The sequence below is a fragment of the Canis aureus genome, chromosome 20 (assembly GCF_053574225.1).
Source record: "Canis aureus isolate CA01 chromosome 20, VMU_Caureus_v.1.0, whole genome shotgun sequence".
NCBI classification, from domain to species: Eukaryota; Metazoa; Chordata; class Mammalia; order Carnivora; family Canidae; genus Canis; species Canis aureus.
Window position 1 is genome coordinate 41856528 of NC_135630.1, and position 20827 is coordinate 41877354.

Below are 20827 nucleotides of genomic sequence, written 5' to 3' on the forward strand. Positions count from 1 at the left end.
CACTTTATATAACTCAAAATGGGTCAAAGATATAAGAGGTGAAATTATTAAAGTTTTAGAAGAAAATGCAAATCTTTAAAACCCTCGACTGGGCAGTGGTTTTTCAGGAAAGGCACTTTAAAATACAAGAAACAAGAGAAAAATGGATAAATTAGTGTTCGGAGTACAAAAGTTTCTAAGTTTGATGAAGTCCAAGTTTTCTGTATCTTCTTCAGTTTTCCTGTGCTTCAGGTTCTCAAATCTAAGACCAGTGCTTAATTAAAGTTCATGAAGAGTTAAGCCTGTATTGTCTTTTAAGAGTTAAGTAGTTTTGCATCTTACATTTAGGTGTCAAATCATTTTGAGTTAAATTTTGTATGTGATGTTAAATTTTGTATGTGAGTTAAATTTTGTATGTGATGTTAAAATCTTCATTTTTTTTTTTTTGTATATGGATATGCAGTTGTTCAGATTTGTTGAAAGACTACTTTTCCCTCATGAAATTGTCTTGCCATCCTTGTCAAAAATCAATGGCCCATAGATATATGACTATAAATGTGAGGGCTTAATTTTGGACTTTCATTTCTATTCCATTGATTTATATTCTATTTTTATGCTACTATTATACTGTCTTGATTATTGTGTCTTTGTAGTAAATTTTGAAATTGGGAATTACTAGTTCTCCAAACGTGTTATTTCTTTTTTTATTTTTTATTTATTTATTTTTTAAATTTTTATTTATGATAGTCACAGAGAGAGAGAGAGAGAGGAGAGACATAGGCAGAGGGAGAAGCAGGCCCCATGCACTGGGAGCCCGACGTGGGATTCGATCCCGGGTCTCCAGGATTGTGCCCTGGGCCAAAGGCAGGCGCCAAACCGCTGCACCACCCAGGGATCCCAACGTGTTCTTATTTCTTGAGATCATTTTGGCTACTGGGATCCCTTGAATTTCCATATGAATTTAGGATCAGCTTATCAATTTTTGCAAAAAAAAAAAAAAAAAGCTATGGAGATTTTGATAAAGATTATGTGAAATCTATATATGAATTTGGGAAGTACTGCCCTCTTGACCATATCAGGTTTTCCGATACATGAACATGATATTATTTTTCATTTATTTAGGTCTTCTTTAATCTCTTTGAACAATGTTTCATAGAGTTCAGTATGTAAGTTGTGCACTTATTTTGTTGGAATTTATTTTTAAGAGCTTTATTATTTTTTTAAGATTTTATTTATTTATTCATGAGAGACACAGAGAAAGGGAGAGAAGCAGAGACACAGGCAGAGGGAGAAGCAGGCTCCACACAAGGAACCCGATGTGGGACTCCATCCCGGGTCTCCAGGATCACGCCCTGGGCCAAAGGCAAGCACTAAACCGCTGAGCCATCTGGGCTGCCCAAGAGCTTTATTATTTTTGATGCTATTGTAAATGAGATTATTTTATTCATTTCATTTTTAGATTGTTCATTTATGGTGTTTAGACACACAATTAATTTTTACATATTTATCCTATATCCTGAAAATTTGCTGAACTTGTTAGCTCTAATAGTTTTTCTGAGGCTTCCTTTGAATTTCCTATAAATCAGGTCATCTGCAAACAGATAATTTTACTTCTTTCTTTCATCCTAAACGCTTTTTTTTTTTTAAAGATTTTATTTATTCATGAAAGACACAGAGAGAGAGGCAGAGACATAGGCAGAGGGAGAAGCAAGCTCCTGGGGATCCTGATGTGGGACTCAATCCTGGGACCCTGGGATCATGACTTGAGCTGAAGGCAGATGCTCAACCACTAAGTGTCCCTCATTCTGAATGCTTTTTATTTCATTATCTTGCTTAGGGACAATATTGAAAAGCAATGGCCAGAGTGGACAACCTGGTTTCATTCTTGACTACAGGGAAAGCTTTTAGTCTTTCACCACTAATAACACATTAGCCATGATTTTTTCATAAACACCCTTTTTGAAGTTTAGTGTGTGCTCATTGCTAGTTTGTTGTGTTTTTATCATGAAAGGATGTTGATTTTGTCAAATAATTTCTCTGCATTGACTGAGATGATCATATAGTTTTTATCTTTTACTTACAAGGTGCGTTATATTCATTGATTCTCTTATGTTGAACCAACCTTGCATTGCTGGGATACATTGCACCTGGTCATGGTATACAATCCTTTTTATATGTTGCTGGATTCAGTTTGCTACTAATTTGCTGGATCAGTAGCAAATTAGTAGCAAACTACTACTGGAAGGATTTTTGTGTCTACATTCTTAAGGAATATTAGTCTGTAGTTTTGGGGGGTTTTTTCCTGGGGTTTTCCTTGTTTGGTTTTGGAATCAGGTAATACTAGCACCACAGAATGAATTGGTCAGTGGCTCTTTCTCTTTTTTCTTTGAAAGAGCTATTGAAAAATTGGCATGAAGTCTTCTTTAAATGTTTAGTACAATCCATCAGTGAAGTTGTCTGGGTGTGGGCTTTTCTTTGTTGGTTGACTTTTTAAAAAGATTTTACTTTTTTGAGAAAGCAGGAGAGAGAGAGAGAGAGAGAGAGAGAGAGAGCTCAATTTGGGGAAGAGCAGAGGGAGAGGGAGAGAGGGAGAATCTCAAGCATACTCCCGGCTGAGTGCAGAGCCCAGAGTGAGGGTCTTGATCATGACCCTGAGATCATAAACTGAGCCAAAATCAAGAGTTGGATGCTTTAGCCGAGTGAGCCATCCAAGAGCCTTTGTTGGTAGATTTTTGATTATTTACTCTATTTCTTTTTTACTTGTTATAGGTCTAATTCAATATTCTATTTCTTGAATTTGTTTCAGCTGTTTGTGTTTTTCTAGAAATTTTAGTAAGTTGTCTTCCATCTTTCTTGGTCTGTCTAGAAAAGGGTTAACCCAATTTCTTGATTTTTTTTCCCAAATAACCAACTTTTGTTGTTGTTTTTGACTTTTTCTATTATTTCTCTATTTTTTATTTTTTTCTACTGTAATTTTATTATTTCCTAACATCTACTTGCTTTGGTTTTAGTTTGATTTTTTCACCCCCAGTTTCTTAAGGTGCAGGATTAAGTTTTATTTGAGATCTCTCTTTTCTTTAAGCATTTATATATACATTTTATTCTGAGCATTCCTTTTGCTACATGAATTTATTTTAGCATGTTCTGTTTTCATTGTCATTCATATCAAAGTATTCTCTAATTTCCCTCATCAGTTAGATTTGGGGGGGGATCATTGGTTAATTGAATTTCTTATTGTGTATCTATGAATTTTCCAAATTTCCTTGTGTTGTCAATTTCTAACTTTACTCCATTCAGTTGGAGAATATATTTTATGTTGTTTCAATCCTTTAAAATTTCTGGAAACTTATTTAGTGGTATATACATATGGCCTATCCTGGAAAATGTTCTGTGTGCACTTAAGAAGAATATATATTTTGGTGTTGTTGTGTGAAGTGTTCTATAAATGCCTGTTAAATTTCTTTGGTTAGGTCTTGTGGTGTTCGTTTCTTTGTTGATCTGCTGTCGTTTTACCGATTATAGAAACTGAGATATTGAAATATGCAACTATTATTTCTCCTTTTGATTCTGTCGTTTTTGCTTCATATATGTTAGGTCTGTATTTCTAGGTTCATATATGATCATAATTGTTATAACTTCTTATTGATTGATCCTTTTTCATTATAAAATGTGCATTTTTCTGTAACAATTTTTATCTTAAAGTCTATTTTGTTTGCCATTAGTATAGACACTTCAGCTCACTTGTGGTTACTATTTACATGATATCTACTTCCGTGCTTTTCCTTACAACTTATTTGACTTCTTAAATCTAAAGTATGCCTCTCATAGATAACATATAGTGAAATCATATGGGTTGGTTTTTATTCTGCCAAGTTTTGCATTTAAATTAGATGGTTTAGATCATTTATATGTAATGTAATTTCTGATAAGGTAGAATTTAGTCTGCTATTTTACAATTTGTTTTTTTACATCTTATGCAGTTTTTTTCCTGTATTTCTCCATTGCTGCTTTCTTTCGTATTATTTTCTAGAGTACCATTTAATTCCCTCATTATTTTTTTTCTTTTTCTTCTTTTTTAAAGATTATTTATTTATTTATTTATTCATGACAGACACAGAGAGAGGTAGAAACATAGGTAGAGGGATAAGCAGACTCCCTGGAGGGAGCCCCAAGCGGGACTCAATCCCAGGACCCTGAGCCAAAGGCAGATGCTCAGCCACTGAGCCACCCAGTCATCCCCATCCCTCATTATTTTTTAATATGTATTTTTAGTCACTTTCTTAGTGGTTGCCCTGTTGATTACAATTAACATCTTAATTTAAAGCATCAAATTTAGATTAATACCAACTTAATTACAATGTTGTACAAAATATTGTCCTATAAAAATTCATTCCCTCCCACCTCTGCAGTTATTGTTATCTAAATTACATCTTTGCACCTTGTATACCCAGCAACACAGATTTATAGTTATTGTTCTATGCTCTTGCCTTTAAAATCAGATAGGAGAAAAAGGGAGTTATAAACAAAAAAATACATTTATACTGTTTTTTATATTTACCTATATAGTTATCTTTATCTATGTCTTTATTTTCCATGTGGCTTTGATCTACTTACTGTCTGGTATCCTTTTATCTCAGCCTGGAGGTCTCCCTTTATTATTTCTTATAGGACAGTTTTGCTGAAAACAGATTCTTTCACTTTCTGTTTCCCTGGGAATGTCTTAATTTCTTCTTCATTTTTGAAGGATAGTTTTCATGGAGATAGAATTCTTGGTTGATAGTCTTCTTTTTTCAGCACTTTGAATATATCATTCCACTAATTGTAGACTCTGTGGTTTATGATGAGAGATCAGTTTTTAATCTTATTTAAGATACCTTGTATGTAATGTATCACTTCTTTCTATTTTCAGTATTTTCTCTTTGTTTTTTCAGTTTGATCATGTGTCTTGGTATGTATCTCTTTTAATTCATCATACTTGGAGTCCATTGACCTTCGGGGATGTTTAAGAGTTTTATTTTACTAAATTTAGGATGTTTTTAGTCATTGTTCCTCAAATATTCTTTCTGCCCCTTTCTCTTTCTCTTCTTCTGGACTCCTCATTATGCATATGTTGGAATGCTTGATGTTGTCCTACAGCTCTCCGAGGTTCTGTTCATTTTTCTTCATTCCTTCTATCTTCCTCAGATCGGATCATCTCAACTGATCTGTATTTAGCTGCTCTGAATCCTTGCTCTGCCTGCTTAAATCTGTTGTTGAGCTGATTCAACATGATGCTGTTCAATGTAATGATTTGATATTTGTGTATTTTATGAAGGGATCACCACAATAAGCCTAGTTAATATTCATCACTCTACATAGTTACAGAATTTTTTTCCTTATGATGAAAAACTTTAAGATCTACCCTCAGCTATTTTCAAATATACAATACAGTATTAACTACTGTCATCATGATGTCCTTTACAGCCTGTTATTATAATTTGAATTTCATAGTTCCTACTTGATCTGCTTTCACAACTTTTATCTTTTTACTGATATTCTATATTTAGCAAGACATCATTTTTATACATTATTTCCTTATGCCTGGACTCCCTTAGTTCTTTGACTCTATGTAAAATAGCCGAGTTAAAATCTTTTGTCTAGTAAGTCTAACATTGGGGCTTTCCCAGGGACAGTTCCTATTGATTTCTTTTGCTCTGTGTATGGGCTATAATCTCTTGTTACATTTTTTTTCTTCTTGTTACTTTTTATAACCTGTAACTTCTTTTTTAGCTTTTTTTAAAAATTGAAGTTCTATTTGCCAACATATAGTATAAAACCCAGTGCTCATTATATCCTGTAACTTTTGGACTGAAATTGGACATTTAACATGGAAACTCTGGAAATCAGAATTCCCCGATTTACCTCCCTCATCTCCCATGGGTTTACTGCTGTTACTGTTTGTTAGGGTTATTGTTTATTTGTTTAGTGACTTCTGAACTAATTCTGTAAAGTATGTCTTCTTTGTTGTTAGGGTCACTGAAGTCTCTGCTCAGTTAGCTTAAGTGACAGCTAACAGACATATTTCTTGATTACCTGGAAGAGTACATATTCTGATATTTGCTAAAGAGCTCCTCATCCATTAAGTAGCCTATAGTTGTTTTTGACAAATGATTTTTGCATTAGGCAAGCACAGAGTTAGGTCAGATACAAATAGCACTGCAGGTGGGGTCTTCTTGGGGACCACTAGACTGGCCAAATAATGACAATTCTTTGAGAGTAAATCTTTGAAGGAACTCTAACTTCCACTTGCTACTTGGCTGCTGGTTTTCACTTCAAGCACAAGCTGTTAATGTTTAAGACTACTTTAGAGATGAAAGCAGGGGTTGGGACTAGGGCAAGTTAAAACCTCACAAAACTTTATATTCTGACCAAGATTCACCCACTGTTCTTGTGTGATTATGGGATTTCTACAAGCCTTTATTAATTTTCAGAGTTCTGAACAAGTTGCTTCTGACAAGTTTTCCATTGCTTTAATGGAGGACAAAGTTTTAAAAAAATCAATACTCTTTTTAAAATAATGCCATCCATATTGCTTATTATTTGTGTAATACATTCTGAGCATTTTTTAGTGTTTGTGGTAGTATTAAATTTGTTTTTTAATATTGCTAAGGCAGTATCTTGGGCACTTATCTTAATTTCTTATGGAGATCTTTTCCATAAAACTTTTTCCAAATAGACTTCTCTGCAATGTTTCTTTAGAATATAATAGAGAACCCACAGAATGCAATATAAAATGTTTCACTGTCTATATTTGGTATTATTAATTGACACTCATGTGTTAATCTAACTTGACCACCTTGTTTAAAATTGCAACTCTTTCTCTAAAATGCCTGAATTACCTTCCCTGATTTTTATTTTTCCACAGCACACACCACCATTTAACTATATATTTCACTTCTTTATTGTCTGTTTTCCCCCAATCCCATGTAAGCACCATAAAAGTAAGGAATTTGACCTGTTTTTCATTGTTTGTTTATTTTTCACTGCTTTAGTTTCAAGACCAAGAACTCTGACTGGTTTATAATTACTGGCACTCAGTAAATGAATAGCTGAGCTAATAATAATTCTATTTGGGGTGTATACTGAAGACTTTTTATTTCTCAAATGCTAACTATCCTTTAGACCCACAAATATTTACTGAAGACTTGTCTGCTAGATTCTGATATGCAAAGATGCAATTGCTAATCTCCATGTGGTAAACAAAGAATAGTAATACAATATGAGTAAGTTTATAAAATAGGTTTTTACAGAAGCAGAAGTAGCTGGAGAAAGGGAAGAGAAGTTGATGGTCAATTGTATCTGAGGGCTTATTAGAGAAGGAAGGAGTGAAATTTTCCTATTTGGGCTGAAGGTGGGGCTAGGAGAGCAAAATACCTAAAAGAATTAGTATTTGAAAAAAAAAAGAAAAAAAAGAATTAGTATTTGTGTTTAGGACAGTGCAATTTGTTGGAAGTTACTGGGAGGGTGACTGTTTAGATGGGGTAAGAAGTGAAGTTATAGGGTAAACCAAGTTAAAATGTTAAAGGACTTTGCCTATCATTTTAAGGAATATGACCTCTCTATCAAGGGCCAGGGATGCCATTTTATTTATTTGTTTTTAGGGGAGTGATGTTTTTATTCTTTTTATGAGGTGGTCAGTCAGGTATAGTCACAGAGGAGACAGTAGAAAGACTCAGGGAAAACCCCAAGGTTTATTTTACTCACAAGTCCTAGAGACAGGAGTATAGAATGCCACAGAGTCCACATGGGAAAGCCACCATGGTGATCAGGAGGTAGAAGTTAAGGATGAGGGGAAGGTTAGGTCATGGCTTTCATTAGGGATTCTATGGGAAAGGCAAGACAGGGCAGGGTAAACACTTAGGACTGGCTAATTTGAATTATTTTGGTGGTCTCTAAGCTATAGGTGTGAACCTGGCCCTGGGATGATTAAGGCAGAAAAGTAGCGCCTCCTGAGGTGTGCCTGCCAGCTAGAGGAGGTATGAATCTGCATTGGTTAGTTTGCCTATCAGGGACATAGTCCCAGCTGGGCCCTTTGCTATCTCTATGAATTGGCTAGCCTGGGGGAAGGCAGTGTCTCCCAATAGAAAGCTTTTTTAAGTTGTAAATACATCATAATATAGGGAAAATTAAAACCATATATAATATAGTTTTGTTTGGGTAATGTGGAGAATGGGCTGCTCCAGATAAAACCTTTGGGTATTGGTTAATGGTGATTATTTCTGTCTACCTTTCACTTCTGATAAAAAAAAAAAAAAAATGATTGTTTTCTATCCCCAAAAGGAGTTTTGTGCTCCCAAGTTCTTGGAAACACTTATAAATAGCAGTTACATACATATAAAGCATAAGACACATAAAATGTAAGCTGATCTATTCTGGTTTTGTGGACTGAGGCAACCACAAATCACTTCAACTGTTCAAAGTATTTTGCAAGCATGTGTTACAAAATGAAACCTGTATTTATTGTGCCTTATGGTAAGAGCTTTGTTAAGAAAGGAGCACATAGAATTTTGGATAGGAAGAACCATCATTCTCATATAGAAAGCTGTATTGAATATTTGTATCATGTTAAATATTTGTATTGTTTCCTGTGTTTTAAAACGTGGCTGAAAATCTTCCGAAAAGGCAGGTAATTGATGAGTGTAGGTAGCACCTGCTACACCATGAAGATAATAGTGGCTGTTCTCATTAAGATCACTGTCATCAGAACCAGGCGACCGTGTACCTGTTGGTCAGATCACTGTCCTGAACACAGGATTTGCTGGGCTTAGGGATTATTCCTGAGCCACATTGCCATACCTCCTAATGTTGTTTCAGCCTTTTCATCTGTTCTTTCTGTACAGTACTACTTTATTCAAATCCCAAGAAGGGGGAAATAAAGAAAAATGACTTCAGAGTTAGCCACTTACTCATGATAATTTAAAAAGTAGCTAAGAATTATCAAGTGCCATGTGCAAACCTCCTTACAAACCTTATCCCATGCACTCCTTGAAACTTATGAGGTAGATGCTATTATAACACATTTTAGGAAACTGAAGCATAGACTCCATTACTTTTGGTGAAATTTCAACCTCTTGTCTTTTCTTTTATAAAATGGGGATTATATCTATGTTCACTAAATTTCCATAAATGAAGAAATGTGTGTAAAGTTTTTAGCATCTGATAGGTGTTTGGTGAATAGTAGTTGGATTGAGCACAAGCCTTTTGGGTGATCATGATATATACATGATAGAATTACTTCTCAGAAGGATAAAAAATTCCCTCTCTAGGCTCCCAAGAATTTCTATATCTTCTCATTACTCATTCATTATGTACCCTGAATGCATTCTGAAGTTGGTCTCTACGGTGGTGGTTTTTTTTTTTTTTTCTTTTCATTGAAAGGGACAGTGTTATCAAACAAAACAAAACAACAAAAAACAATCCTCAGAGGACCTCTCCAGAATGAAATTACACCCAGAGACATGAGTTATTTGACTGTGAGGAAATAAAAGGAACCCACTGTCACCAGGATTCCCAAAGCCCCAGATCCTACTCTCTTCCCAGGGGGGTCATGTGGACTACATTTACATGTGAACTCTAGAATGATTGAATAAAGGTGATGGCCAAAGAATAAAAATCAGAGGAGAGTAGACAAGAACTTCAGTGATATCGAACCCTACCAAAAAGGGAAAGCCCAGAGGACAGCTCCCCAGGGTAAAAGGGCTCAGTGTCCTAGTCTTCAGTCCTAATCACACAGATGTGGGCTGAGGAACTCTATGGTTGGCTCAATGGCATGTTAATCGAGGCTCCTTCAATGACAATGTGAGTGGCTGTCCCACATGGGCCTCTGCTCATATCTGGTTTCACCAACCAGATATCCTGAATGATTCACTTTCCTGAAGTTTATCAAAAGGAAACTCTTTTTTTCTCAGGCTTCTTCTTGTCAGATCCTCCCGGTGAAGTTCAGTTATGGGAGTGTAAACAATATATTTGGATAGTTATCATGTTTCTCATTAATAAAGAGTTGGGAAGACAAGAGGAGAATAAAACTAGAAATAACCTTAATAAAGACAATATTAATAAATATAAAAGGAAAGATAAGGAGAGGAAGGAAAGGAGGGAGGGAGGAAGAGAAAAAGAAAAAAAAGGAAAAAAAACCCAGGCACAGATACAACTCTTTCTCAGAGTCCTTGTCTGGGAACTAGGTATTTTTTAGGTCAGAAAACCGAGGTTGCAGGAAGAAGAACCTTAAGTGAATTTTAAGATCAGTCTAGTATGGTAATTCATTAGCATAGAATCACCATATGTTGGAGGAGAAGAGGACCCTGGGATCCAATTCTTTCGCTGAGTAAGGGAAAAGACAAAACCTCAAGAGGTGCAGTAACTTTCTCAAGACAACATATTCTGTTTGGAAGAAGAAGCTAGAATTCAAAGGGTTCAAATCTTTAATGAGCCAGAACAATTTCAGAATTATTATAAAATAAGAGAAAATATAGAGAACAATAGGACAAAGAAGCAGAGCACAGGGGGATATTAAAAACACAAGATATACATTTGCCATGATGATGTTTGGTCTCTTGGACATAGGCATGGGTTTTGTAGTGTTGTGAAATAAGCATTAGGATGGGAATAGCACGTGTGGATGTGAGGCCAGAATCACTGCATGAGTACTATGGGGGTTAATAATTAGAGAAATATTAGAAATATTAGAAAATAGAGAAATAAGAGAAAATTTTAAAATCACCATACCCCACTATCTAGATATAAATACTAGTGATATTTTAGTATATTTCCTTTCAGTCCCTTTGGGAATTTTTTATTCTGATACACACATACACACACAAATACACATTTAAAAATAATTTAAAAAAATAAAAATAAAAAAAACAAAAAAAATAAAATAAATAAAATAAAATAAATAAAAATAAAAATAAAAAATTGAGATCAAGCTATATATATTATATTGCCACTTGATGTTTTCATTTGTGTTATTAGCACTATTTTAATTATCTCAAATATTCATTGTCTAAAGTACCTCAATTTATTTAAATTATTCACGCTAGTGTGAATATTTTTGTTGCCTACAGTTTTTTGCTGATATAAAAAAGATGCAACTCTGAATGTCATTGGAGCTAAATTTTTGCACACATCAAGTGCTGATTGCTTACTCATGATAAATTCCTAGAAATAGGTCAAAGGTAATCACATAATTAAGCACAAATAATTAGCATTTAATTAAGGGCTTTGATAAATACTTTCAGATTGCATTCCAGAACAGTTGTGAAATTCTACAGTCCCATTAGCAATATAAAAAAAGAAAAATGTATATGTGTATTTGTGTATATTTGTTTGCGTATATAGGTGTGTGTGTTTCTTCTAGGAAGGCATAATACTAATATTTACTTAGGTGACTCTATTGAAGCAACTAGCTGTTATAATAAATAAAATCTAAAATTACAATGCTTAGTGTAACAGAAATTTCCCTTTTTCTCACGTGGCTGTCCAATGAGGAGTTTCTGGTCGGGATGGCTTTCCTCTATGGTTTGATTTAAGGACTCTGGCTCCACCATCTTGCGGCTAGGAATTACTTATTGCCTCATCATTGTTGTATCCAGCTGGTGAGGATATAGGAAAAAGATAAAGCATGACTTCATAGTCCGTTAGCTAGAGCTTAGTCATGTGGTCAACCTAACTACAGGAGAATATGGGAAATGTGTCAGAGATTACTGTTGCGGGGGCCAACAAGGATGAACCTATGTAGAACAATACAGCAAGTACATGGAATAAAAAAACCCTAATGTTTACCATATTAACATGACAGGCCAATTACAAGTTATTAGCACTGACACGTCCATGTATACACTGAAGTTGAAATTTTAAAATTTTAATTAGAGCAATTCAAGTTCTCTAAAGGTTTTGTACCTGCATATTTATAAATATATGATAGGTTTTTTATATCAATTTTAAGTTCTTCCCATTCAATATTATACTGTTAGTTTTTCAATAATAATATATGATAATAAAAAGATGTTAAATGCCTAATCAAATAATTAATCGTGCACAGAGCATGACTTTTCATTTGACAACATTCAGTTCATTTATCTGCTTTAGAGCTTCGAATGACAGGCAGGTAAATTTGCAGGTTCACCGAGTGAGTGAACTGCCTTAGATTTCACTGATGTGTTTCCTCTTGTCCTCTTCTAGAAGACAACCCATGGCTTAACAATGATATATTTAAGGTCAAGTTGTAGACGTATGACTGGCTTTCTATTTTTTCTGCTTTCACATTCAGCAAAAGTTAAGCAGTCTGCCAAGATAATCATTAAATAATCTCAGAAATGTCCTTTTAGGAGATCCAGTAAAAATTTCATAAACTTACAACACCATCCGTCTCTCCCTAGATAGTAGCCTTAGTATATAGAATGGTATATAGGAAGGTAGCATAGGAAAATTTAGGGAGAATTAAATATAATTTCAAGAGACAAAATATTGATTCTTTGCCCATCAATTCTCTGGCTTCATTGATTATATACATTTTATCCATCTGAGTTGAACTGTGATAGAAAACCATTTGTGCCCTTTATCTCAGTCACCAAGGTCTTTGCTGTGAACCAGTAGCTAGCATATTTATTCCTGGAAAAAATCTAGGTGTATGATTAAAGTAGGAAAAGAACTATCAGAGTATGAAGTGGCAATAGAGTATGCAGAATAGAGACTTAAGTGAATGGTGAGGAAAATGAGATAGTAAACTCAAAGAGAAGAGCCCATTCATTTATTTAACAAATATTTATTGAATACATACATGTGCAAGTCATATGGTAGGCACTGTGGATGGAGAAGAGTATCATCCATTGAGATCTTATTAGTGGTCTGAATAATTAAGAAGAATCAACACCTTAAGGTAGATGACTTAATAATTTAATTAACAGTAGAATTTCAGACTGTGTACTAGTCCAATAGAGGAGGTATTTTTTGACATACTTGTTTTTCCTGTCATCTCAGATGATCCCACATGTTCACGCCTATACAACACCCATGCGTTATGCCACACTTGAAAAGTGAGTTGACCTCCTCCAAACTGTTCATCTCTTTCTGTATCCTCTCATATTCCTGGCCTTTAAGAGCTCCTAGCAGAACAAGTGAACAGTAACAGCAAGAGTTCTGAAAAGTTGAGGACAATGACTCCAACAGCATTAACTGTAGGCTAGCTGCTCTGGAGCAGGGAGCTTCTTCAGGAAAATTTGTCAGTAAGCATATGTCATGCATTCATTCCATTAGTTAACATTAATTTAGCTCCTTTCATATTTTAGACACTGATCTAGATACTGGGGATGCAGCAGTGAACAAGACAGAAAAAAAGTTCCTGCACTCATAGGGCTGATAATCTGGTGGAAAACAAAATAATAAATCATACTAAGTGCTGTGAAGAAAAGTATACAGTGAGTAGGATAATGAGAAGTGATGGAGGGGATCCCTGGGTGGCTCAGCGGTTTAGCGCCTGCTTTTGGCCTAGGGCGCTATCCTAGAGTCCCGGGATCGAGTCCCACGTCAGGCTCCCGGCATGGAGCCTGCTTCTCCCTCCTCCTGTGTCTCTGCCTCTCTCTCTCTCTCTGTGTGTGTCTATCATGAATAAATAAATAAATAAATCTTTTTTAAAAAAAGGAAAAGAAAAGTGATGGATATATATATGTGTGCGGTGATGGGAGGACAGTGGATTGGGAAAAAATGTTTCTGAGGAGATGACTTAGGACATTTCAGGAACAGTGTTCCAGGGGAAGGGAATGGCAGATACAAAGGCTCTAAGGCAGGAAGGGCTAAGAATGATGGAGGAACTGCAAGAAAGTGGTGTTGTGGATGAAATCTTGTGAGTGAGGGGATAAATGGCATGAGGGGGGACAGGGGCCCCTGTATTTAGGGCCTTGTAAGTTCCATCAGAATATTGGATTATTCAGTACGATGAGAACTATGAATGGTTTTGAGAATGGGAATGATATGATTTGATTTACATTTTTAGAAGATCGTTCTAAATACAGTTTGGAGAAAAGTATGTACAGGCAAATGTGGAGGCATGTCCACAGGAAGTACTTCCTGTAATCAGGGTGAGAGGTGATGGTGGTTTGGACTAGGGTGTGGGGTGGAGGTTGTGAAAAGTGCCCCAGATGTATTCTGAAGGTGGAGCTGGGAGAACATGTTGATGTACTTGGGTGTGAGAAAGAGGTGAATAAAGGGTAATACTCTCCAACCCCAGGGTGGATGATATGCCCATTTACTGAGATGGTGAAAGACTGGGAGATGAGGAGGTCTGGCACTTATTGAATATCTGTTGAATGATCCAGTGAATCAAACAATCAACAATGCTCCAAATTGGTGTGATGGGGATGATGACTAGTTTACTTTTTCACTATGGTGAGATGATAAGTCTGTGTAATAGCTGGGAATCATTCTAGATCATCATAGAATTTCAGGCATTGGGTATAGAAACTTTTGAAAAAACATATAGGGTACTTAGGACTGTCGTGGCAGAAAAAAAATTAACCAGTAGTCTACAAGGGCTACCACTAGACTAAAGCTCAGAACATTTTCAGGGCTTGAAGTAAGGGATAGAGGAAAAAGAATTAGGCATTTGCCCTTAAGGTCTCTGATTTTTAGCTTGACCATGTTCCTCCACTGACCTGCCACTTGAGAATTTCAAGGGGGAATGAGAAAGTAAATTTTTTCTTGACTGTGCAGGAACCAGCAATTGGAATAGGGAGCTAAAGAATCTCTCCACCCAAGTTTTACAGGCTTTCATCCAAATGTAGCTTTGGCATATGTTGCCTAATAAGAAAAGCACAACACTTCCTGAATCGGCTTAACTCCATCTCACAGGTGAACCTTACTGTAGCCTCATAAGTAACTCATGCTTATAGCAGATGGTAAAGGTGTCATTTCCATCTAAGGAAACTGTCTTTCACTCTTCTTTGTTGTATGCTTTCAAGCAACTGCCAAGCATATGCTGATTTTCTTCCCAATATTATATACATATGAAATTTTTAAATTTTATATTTTGAAAACTTTAAACTTACAGGACATTGCCAAGAATTGTACAATGAATTCTTATATACTTGTCCTCTAGACTCTCTGTTGACATGCTGCTATATTTGCTTCATCACCATCTCTTTATATGTATATATTCATATAAATGCACACACATATATATTATTATTATTTTTTGTGCTGTGGAATCATTTAGGTGTAAATTATAGGTATCATAACCCTTTACCTTTTCCTGATACCCCCTTATATAATCACAGAACAATGACCAAATTCAGTAAACTTAAATTTGATACCCAGTTCTATCTAATGTACAGTCTATTGTACAAATTGTACTGGGTGTCCCAGGAATAGCCTTGATGGCATTTTTTTCTTCCGATTCATTGCACGGTATTCAGTTGTCACTTTATGACATATTTGATGTTCTCCTTCTTTTCCTATCTCTACAGTCAGTGCCTTTATGTTGATATGGGTCTTTCCTTCCCTTATTTAAGTCACTATGCATCTGTTAAATGGTTAGCATTACATTAGGCCAGGGGAGGACAAAAAAGAAGTAAAGAAGAAATTTCCTATAATGTCATTTCTTGAGAAGACATTTCTATTCATGAAATGACAAGGCTATAGTTTCAAGGATATGCATAGTCATGTGTAAAATAAGGTATATGTAAGAGCTCTAGAAATTTAGAGAAAGGAGGATAAAGAAGGGAAGAAAGGAGGAAATAGAAGGAAAGAAAGGAAGAAGGAAAGAGAGAAAGACAGTGTAGGGTCAAGGTTAGCTTCCACCTCCCTGAATTGGGCTGGGCATTTCTCTACTGGACGTGAAGTAGGAGTGTAATCTATCACCAAAGGTTTACAGACTCCACACGTAATTCTACCTTGGTCCTTAGGTTGAGCATCATTGTAACAGAACCTGAAAACATCACAGTAAGCAAAACAAATTGCTCGTCCTGTGCATTCTTCTTGTGTTGGCTGGACCTATTTCTGTTTGCAGGTCTGAGATGTCTACATTAACTTCAAAACACTCCATTCTAAGTAAAGAGTCCCAGTAGGGGGAATCTTTTGGCGAAAATTGAGTTAACTCTTCAGTAAATCTGTGAGTAACATATTTCCATTCATTACAGCAAAGTATCTCAACCTCAGCACTATTGACATTTTGAGATAGGACTCTTGTTGGCACTACCAACGTTCTTTTTAAAGGGAGTATACTAAGTATTAAAGGTTTTAGCAACACTATCTGCCCTCTACCCATAGATGTCAGCAGCACCTCCCCCATTGTGACAACCAAAAATATCTCCAGAGGTTAGCCAGATGTCCTTTGCAGGGATAAAATCAGCTCATTGAGAACCACCACATAAGACTGAACTCCTCAGGGATTAGGGGCCTTTTCTGACTAACTTATTATTGTGTGGCAAGCACTATATCTGGCACAGAATAAATATGTGATAAAGAACAAGCTAATGAATTAAAGCACTAGGTTTGTGTTCATTTGCCCAGTATCCCTATCATGTTTGTACTCCATTGTCTCCACTACAGATTTTCTTAGGGATTGCAAAAGGAAGGGTTGGGTTGGCTCCATGTAATCTTTATGATGAAAATACATTTTGATTAATGTTCAAAGCCCTATTTGACCCCTTATAAAATGCAGACAGGTAAATATAGTGCAGCATGCAATTACAGATCTCCTTGAACTTACAACAGAGTTATAGTCCAATGATAAGCCCATCATAAATTAAGACTGTAGTAAGTCAAAAATTCATTTAATACACCTAGCCTACCCAAACATCATATCTTAGCCTTGGCCACCTTAAACGTGCTCAGAACAATTACCTTTGACCACAGGTAGACAATATTATATAACACAATGCTTATTTTATAATGAAGTACTGACTATCTTATAGAATTGATTGCCTGAAAGTGAAAATCAGAATGGCTATATGGATACAGAGTGGTTTTAAGTGTATTATTGGTTGTTTGCCCTTGTGATTGTATGGCTGGCTAGCAGCTGCAGCCCGTTGCCTGGCATCACAAGAGAGGATCCTACTGCACATCACTAGTCTGGAAAAAGATCCAAATTCAAAATTCAAAGTATAGTTTCAACTGAATGCATATCACTTTTGCATCAGCATAAGAAAAATTAGAAAATATGACATACAAAATATCCACCCATTTTAGGTTGGGCACTATCTGTAGTTTCAGATTTATTCATTTCATTAAAAAAAAAAAAAAGACCACTGACAATTTAAGTCTGGTAGAGGAGGTGGTGGGATGAAGGCAGCTGACATCTTTCACTGAAAATTCCTGTGTGGGATATACGGAGGGGGAGGTTTTCATGCCTTGGGGGAGTGATCAACTTGGTCTGGCAGGAAAAATGAAGGATCAATCATCTAAACTATGATTTAGCTGCAACAGATGCACAATGTGAAAAGAAACTTTTGTTTATTTTTGTCAGACCAGAGAGGCATGGAAAAATGGCTTCTATGTAAAATCACCACATTTAATATACTATCTTAATCTGATGCAGGATGCTGGTGGAGGGTAGCGGAAGGGCATATATGGTAACTCTATACCTTCCACTCAATTTTGCCGTGAACCTAAAACTGCTTTAGAAAAATTTAAAAAGTCTATTGGGGAAAAATAGATCTTAACATTTGCTAAGACGTTATTGCTAAGTCTAGTGCTCTGCATTTTTCTGATTTTCCTATTTTGTATGTCCTCATAATGACCTCAAAAATCATACTGTTTCAGTGATAACAGCTGTGCCAAGGAGACATTAATGATTCATACTCCTGGCAGGAGAAGCTGAAGTGAAGGTCATTCTAAGATGAGGATTTCCCGACAGCTTTGGCTGCCTGGTTGGCTCACCACCCACACCTTCCTGAATTTCAAAGCACTTATTTTATATCTTAATTGAACTGCAGTTCAAAACCCTTGAAAGCACAACACAGAGGACTTTGGAAGGCGAAGCAGTACTCTAGGTATTGTAGATTTTGCAAGGTTCAGCTTTTAAAACCTAGCCTAACAATTACCACATACACGATAGCTCACTACTTAAAAAAACAAAACAAAATAAAAAATGAGACCTAAGATATAAATGCATCTTTTAGGAGGCAAATTCAGGATATTTTCAACGGGATTTCTACTCCCTCACCTCCCGCAACACAGTTTCCTGGTTGCTATACCCTATCATTAGTTGGTTCTTGACTCCTCCCATTTCCCAGCTTAGAGCAGCACTCTGCTTTGATTCTTTCTTTTCTTTCAAGATCTTAAAGCATTTTATCCTGAATGAATTTGCGTTTTAAACCTGGTTTGCAGGCCGATTTAGCCAAGTTGGCCAAGCAGGTTTCCTTTATCATCTATTATTTGAATAGTATAATAATCAATTTTATAATTTTGATAAGAGTAGAAAATCATCTGCTATGTGATAGATTAGCACTTGCTTAACTATAGGGATTGAATTGGATTGAATTTTAACTTTAGTTATTTTGAGTAGTAAGAGGAAGGATAGGAGAATGAGCAGGATATTTTTTTTAAATTTATTTATGATAGTCACACAGAGAGACAGAGAGAGAGAGAGAGAGAGGCAGAGACACAGGCAGAGGGAGAAGCAGGCTCCATGCACCGGGAGCCAGACGTGGGACTCGATCCCAGGTCTCCAGGATCACGCCCTGGGTCAAAGGCAGGCGCTAAACCGCTGCACCACCCAGGGATCCCCGAGCAGGATTGTTATTACAAAATTGAATTGCAAGATATAAAAATGGCACATTTTCTTAATTGCTCTGTCATAAATTCACTGTAGTTTGAAATTTTAGGCTTTGATAAATTAAATGAAGATCCAAAGAAGATCAAAGAAAATCACTTTGCAGATGGTTAAATGACATCTAGATGATAGGACTTCTGAGGAACTGTATGGTTGAAAACATAATTCGTCATTTGAAGTTTTGCACACTACTGAAATCAAACATATCAGTATGGGGAGGCAGAGTATCTTAAGCCATCAGGCATTTAAGTCTTCCTGTAAATGGTTGATTCATTTGTTTTTGTTTGTTTTTAATTTTTATTTAAATTCAATTAATTAACACATAATGTACTATTAGTTTCAGAGGTAGAGGTGATTCATCAGTTTTAGATAACACCCAGTGCTCATTACATCATATGCCCTCCTTAATGTGGATCACCCAGTTACCTCATCTCCCCACCCGCCTCCCCTCCAGCAACCCTCAGTTTGTTTTCTAAGATTAAGAGTCTCTGGGGATCCCTGGGTGGCTCAGCGGTTTAGCACCTGCCTTCGACCCAGGGCGCAATCCTGGAGTCCTGGGATCGAGTCCCACATCGGGCTCCTGGCATGGAGCCTGCTTCTCCCTCCTCCTGTGTCTCTGCCTCTCTCTCTCTCTCTCTCTCCCTATCACAAATAAATAAATAAATCTTAAAAAAAAAAGAGTCTCTTATGATTTGTCTCCCTCTCTGATTTTCATCTTTATTTTTCCTCTCTTCCCCAAGGACCTGTTTTGTTTCTTAAACTCCACATATAAGTGAGATCATATGATAATTGTATTTCCCTGATTGACTTATTTTGGTTAGCACAATACTCTCTAGTTCCATCCGTGTAGGTTGCAAATAGCAAGATTTCATTTTTTGATGGCCAAGTAGTATTCCATTCTGTATATATAGCACATCTTCTTTATCCATTCATCTGCTGATGCACATCTGGGCTCCCAAAGACCCCACCAAAAAGGAGAATTATAGGCCGATGTCCCTGATGAACATGGATGCCAAAATTCTCACCAAGATACTGGCCAATAGGATCCAACAGTACATTTAAAGGATTATTCACCACGACCAAGTGGGATTTATTCCTAGGCTATAGTTCAACATCTGCAAATCAATCAATGTGATACATCATATTAATAAAATAAAAGACAATGCCATATGATCCTCTCAATTGATACAGAAAAGGCATTTGACAAAAAAAAAAAAAACAAACAGCATCTTTTCTTGATTAAAACTCTTCACAATATAGGGATAGAGGGAACATATATCACTATCACAAAAGCCATCTATGGAAAGCCCACAGTATCATTTTCAATGGGGAAAAACTGAGAGCTTTTTCCCTACGTAGAGGAACACAACAGGGATGTCCACTCTCACCACTGTCATTCAATATAGTACTAGAAGTCCTAGCCTCAGCAATAAGACAATATAAAAGAAATAAAAGACATCAAAATCAGCAAAGAAGTCAAGCTCTCACTTTTTCTATATGACATGATACTTTACATGGAAAACCCAAAAGATTCCACCAAAAAAATTGTTAGATCTCATATAGGAATTCAGCAACATGGAAGGATATAAAATCAATGCACAGCAATCAGTTGCATTTCTATACACTAACAATGAGACAGAAGAAACAGATTAAGGAATTGATCCCATTTACAATTGCACCCAAAACCAAGATAACTAGGAATAAGCCTAATCAAAGAGGCAAAGGATCTGTACTCTGAAAATTATATACCATATGACAGAAATTGAGTAAGACACAATGAAATGGAAAAACATCCCATGCTCATAGATGGGAGGAACAAATATTGTTAAAATGTCTATGCTACCCACAGCAATCTACATATTCAATGCAAATCCCTATTCAAATACCATCAACTTTTTTTTCATACAAGTGAAATAAATAATCCTAAAATTTGTATGGAATCAGAAAAGACCCTGAATTGCCAGAGGAATGTTGAAAAAGAAAAACAAAGCTGGTGGCATCACAATTCCATACTTCAAGCTATATGACAAAGCTGTAATCATC

At 36.0% G+C, this 20827-nt stretch overlaps 1 long non-coding RNA gene across 6 annotated transcripts in view; it reads right to left on the reverse strand.

The window, feature by feature from the left end:
* The window catches only part of LOC144291737 (uncharacterized), a 95215-nt gene that overhangs the window by 65670 nt on the left and 8718 nt on the right, over nucleotides 1-20827 (reverse strand). For 3 of the 6 annotated variants that reach the window (XR_013359199.1, XR_013359203.1, XR_013359202.1), the window contains exon 2: nucleotides 11489-11609. The exons of 1 other annotated variant lie outside the window; for it this stretch is intronic. This is a non-coding gene — a long non-coding RNA (uncharacterized LOC144291737). Of the gene's footprint in view, nucleotides 1-11488; nucleotides 11610-12975; nucleotides 13122-20827 lie in introns of all 6 variants that reach the window. 2 more of the 6 variants (XR_013359205.1, XR_013359204.1) reach the window with 1 other exon arrangement.